This window comes from Halyomorpha halys, unplaced genomic scaffold, assembly GCF_000696795.3.
Source record: "Halyomorpha halys isolate HHAL.00 unplaced genomic scaffold, Hhal_1.1 Scaffold160.1, whole genome shotgun sequence".
Classification (NCBI taxonomy): Eukaryota; Metazoa; Arthropoda; class Insecta; order Hemiptera; family Pentatomidae; genus Halyomorpha; species Halyomorpha halys.
In genome coordinates, this window is record NW_027113306.1 from 102,584 (window position 1) to 107,922 (window position 5,339).

A 5,339-nucleotide genomic window follows, 5' to 3' on the forward strand; every position below is an offset into this window, starting at 1 on the left:
AAAATCTTCAATAAATGCTAGAACCTAAGAAGACGCGTATAGGTATATAAAGAACTATTGTTTGAATCTTATTGATTTGTATATTTATTTTGTTATCATTTGATTCCTTCACCTGGTGGTTTAATATATACATGTTGGAATAATAATTCCTAACTCATCTAACTGTTCCTAAGGCATTTTATAACTGGTTTCCATAAACTTTCAGAGTATAACTTACTCAAAATTGAAACTAATACTTCAATCAACAAATTTTAATAAAATATCAAACTTAAAAGTTTAAAGCAAAAATTTTTTCTGTCAGTAACATTTATGTTTAGGCCACCTCAAATCGAAGTAGTCTTTTTCACTACTAGTCTTTTCACTTTCAAAAGTGTAAATTTTGGACCAAAAAATTTTCCAATTTTTTGAAAATTTTATTTTTTTTTAATTTTTAAGTAATGTTATTTGAATGGTGATTAAATTTCATATTAAATGGGACAATTATTAGCGAAGATACAGCAACCTATTGTTACCTACATTTAAAAAAAAAATTTAGTTTAGGCAAGTTATCTTTTAATTTTGTTTATTTCTTATTATAACTTAAAAGCTGTATACCACCAAATATTCTAAATAATCATTTGAATGATAGTTAATTGCCTAGATAGATCCTTATTGGACCAATATTAGTAATGAGACATGAATTAGTTTTTGTATTACAGTTTTATGGAAATCGTAATTAGAATAAATAATTCATTTAATCCAATGTGTTTTTACTAAATATATTTATTGATATCAAACATTTAATTGAGGTCAATTAATTTATATACACACCAATATCTAGCAGTAGTGAAGCATATCAAGCAGTTTTCTTATAAATCACAGATCTTTAAAGTAAACTATTTGTTTAACTAAGTCAGCAGAAGAGAACAGCTATCTGACGATCTAAAAATAACATTGTAATTAAATATTGGTGACAGGTAAGTTTCAGATATACTAAATTTATTCTATACATTTTTAAAAATTATTCTAAATTAATCAGATAAAGATATTTAATAAATTTAAATAAAATGAAAATTTATAAGAATAAGACTGAATATTATAATAAGACTTTTGTTGTTCCTGGCAATGAGAACTCTCAGCAATAGAAATATCTACTTTTTTGAGACATCTCTCCCCGCAACAAGAGTTTTGCAAATCCTGTTGGAATTCCTTTGAACTTTGTATTTATTAATTCTATTTTTTTAATCCTATAACTAATCCTATTAAGTGCTGTAAAAATATGTATATTTTGTGTATTCTAATACTACAACTATAATCAAGAAACACAGATTTGTTTCATGATCAGTGTCACAATTGTCACAGCACTACCAACAATCAAAGTGATTTAAACCATAAATTAGGGATTGATGTTAATGTAATGTTTTTTATAGTATTATATATTGTAATAATTTATTTTTATTTAAAATAAAAATAAAAAGAATCTTAATCGTTTTTAAACTTTTTTCAAATATAAAAAATAACTTGGGTTCTAATTAAGAACTTTACTACTAAATGGATAATAAAATTTATTCAAATTTAATAATATAAAAGACTCTTAATCTCAGGGTGTGTTGTTGATAGACAATCAGAATACAGATACTTACAATAATTTCTCTTAATTTAAATTAAAATCTATTTTACACATGTATCTATTGTTATGCATACAAAACTAACCAAGTTCACGATCATACTTTGATGATCCCTTGGTATCTTCTTTTTTCTTATTGTTCTGTCCTAGCGTCCAAAATGGCTTCCTTCTTGACAGAAATTGATGAGGACCTCCTCATCCTGAAGACATCCTTTCTCTTCTCTATTCACACAATGTATGATCCCTCCAAAACGAAAACCTGCCTGGAGGTTACATGTAAACATCGATTGTCGCACAACAGTTAGGGATTTTTCCAAATGATTTACTTTCTGAATATTATTCATTAGCACTATTTCTTGATTTCTATTTTTCCTTTAATTTTCTATATTTTCAATTATGAGGGGACGAGTTAAAATAGTTTTTATGATATTTGAATCTGCTCAACGTGGCCTTGATTCAACGTACCGCCATCTTGGTTTTTGTTTTGTATCACGAAGTTATTATAAACAATGAAACTTGGTTAGCTTGCTTTTTGGATAAACAAAACAAATGAATATTAAAATGATACATAAAATAAAACATATTAAAAACCCTTTATACATCAAAATATACTATTTACTAAAAAAGAGCATATTACAATATATAAATAATTGACCGTATAATTTCAAATAATGAAGAAGATGATATGGGGTGGGGTCAAAAAAGGATAAAAATAGTTAACAACTATTTATTTGCCAACATTTCATCCCACTTTGTAGAGCTTCATCAGGGCTAAAAAGATACAAAAACAACTAAAAATACTTTTACATAGTAAGATAATAAGATACAAAAAGGTAAATAAAGGTGGGTTTAAAATTATGTAAAAATTAGTGAAAAGAAAATTATATACGAATGAAAGAAAAGAAGAAATAAAATAGTATTAATATAAAATTAACAATGATATGAATATAATAAATTGAGCAAACTATAAGGTTAAAAATAAATAGGACACGTAAAAATAGAAAAGTAGATATGAGAAAACAAAATTTAACAAACTAGAGAAAAGACAGAAAATAAAAAAGTAAATTGAGATTGAACAAAGGTCGAGAAAGGATTAATAAAAATAAAATTAATACTAATAATAATAATAATAATAAATGATAATTTTTTTTTATAGTAATTTACATAAACAACAAAACTTTTAAAAACAAATATTTGAAAATCTCATGGTTTTTTTAAGTTCACATTTCCTTTAATACCATCATTTTCGTGATAACAACATGCCCAATATTTGCAAAATATTGCTTTTTGTTATCTTGGCAACAAAATATATCAAATTTGGCTGATTATGAAAATAACAGCCAAGAGTTGTGGATACAAGCATATTTTCAAGATCAACCAGGAAAGCTAGCAATTTGAAGTATTTTCCTAATATTCCCTAATTAATATGTAAGCTTCCTTATACAAAGCATAATTAGCTTGCGATTGACAAATTCCATTGCAGTAATTACTTAACTGTTAGTTAATTCAAGCCGTTTCAATATTTTGCCTTTTAAAAACAAGTATTTGAAATCCTATGAAGTCTCTTCAGGGAGCATGGGTAAGGCGCTATCTACAAACTCCAAGAACCTAGAACATATGAAAATCTAGTTAGTAAATAAATATATGTACAAAACTAAAATTATTTGAAATAAAGCTATGAAAAAAGTGGAAAATAAAAAATATATGCTAGTACTTGGAGAAGTTTGTCGGGGGGTGCGGTCAGCAAAGAACAACACAAATAAACAAAACCATATTTATTTATTTTATGTCGACGTTTTGACCTGAGTTTCAGGTCTTCATCAGGGGTTGTGGCGTAGAAGGTAGGTTGGTAACTGGTAAAGGATATGTTGTTCTTTGCTGACCGCACCCCCCGACAAACTTCTCCAAGCATTAATCTACGGTCAACTATCTACACCTCATATATGCTAGTAATTAAAATAACGATTAAAGAAATAAAATATAAAGTTATATGAGTTCTTTATTTTTAAGTTGAATAATTGTCATACAGTCAATATAAGTTGCAATTTGAGGAAAATATGTTCAGGGATGAGGTGAGTAGAGTAATAATAAACACAAATTAGTGCTAATATTGAGCTCCCACTGACAATACAGTGGTATGAAGTCAATCCAGCTTACAGAATTTACACTAATACAGAAACAGTTTCAACTCGAGATGGCCAGAACCATAAGCTGCTCAAAAACTGTACTAATAGAGGGGTTTCTGAGTATGCGCAGTTTAAAGTGCCCTACTCAATAAAAGGAGGAGTAATGGGCCATCTGTCCCTAGGAAAATGCATTTTTGCAGGAGTAAGCTGAAGTAGTGGGTTAGACACTGATAGAGAACCATCCAGGTGGTTCCCAACTGGTTCAGTGTCAGCTAAAAGGTTTTAATAGGCAAATGCATAATAAAAGGATGTCAAAATGCACTTTAAAGCAATGCACTCATTCTCAAATATTTTCTGAGGGCCACTCTTTACTCCAAGTCAGGAGTGATGGAATTTTATGGTTATTCGCCGTAAATTCTAAGGGATTGAAATTTCACATGGTAAGGTATTCCCGAATTATCGTGAAGGAGGTAGCAAGTTCTACACTCGTAGTAGTATAGTATTTGCTGTAGCTCGTTTCAGGATGGCAACTCCATTCCTAAAGTATTCCCTAATGATTGTGCAGTCTTACATGCATTCGCTGTATGTCCTGGCAAAAGAACAGAGGGTATAGGAAGAGGGAAAGGTCCAGAGAAGGCAGAGTGAAATAAAAATCCAATATATTCGTACATTTCCAAAAATAGAAAAAGTGTAGTCTGATCCACGAATGTATTTTATCATTCAAATGGCTTTACTTATATGTAAAGCGCTAGTGCAGTGTCGCTCAAGTCCTTCCACTGTTTTTATTATTTAGTAATTAGACACTTTTCTATTACTAACAAGTTACTATTTCTTCTTAGATATTGAATTTTAGGACCTAAAGCATTCGGGGCTCATGACATATTTCTTTTTGTGGCCCGGAACTGATTTATTTTTGAGGCACGGAAGAAATATGATTTTTTGGCCTTGAGCGGATTTGTTTGTGGGGCCCAGGTCGGATTTATATTTGGGACTCAGGGTGAAATCATTTTGGGGGCTAGTGCTGATTATTTTTAGGGTCAGGGCTGATATTTACGGGGCCTGGAGTGGATCAAGTTTGAGGCTCGGAGTACCGCCCAACACTATAACTATTGAAGAGGTGAATAACAACTTTGAATAGAATTAATTTCAAGATAAGAAGTAATCAAAACAATAAATAAGAATGATGTTTCTCCGCCTCTCGTCATTACATTTGGTTCGGTTGATATGTTGCATAGTTTACTATCAAGAGTTCTATTCATATGGCAGTTAAATGTAGGAGTTAACACGACTATTAATCCACTGACTTCATTTGTACTATCAACAATCACGTCAGACATAATTCGTCAAAACGGTCGCGACAATAAACTGTCATGGCTGTAAATATCAAAATTACACCATGGTAGCAGCCGCGCCGTTTGCCGCAATAACTAAAATTAGGATTGTTCATTATCAAGGTATATACACGTGATAGTTAAAGTGACAGTTGCTTCATTGCATCACTCTTACAATCAACTATCACGCCAGAGCTAATGTGTAGTTACTCTGAAAATAGTTTAGATCACTATTACTGAAGGTTCCACACTGATTTAAGCTAAGTTTCCAGATTA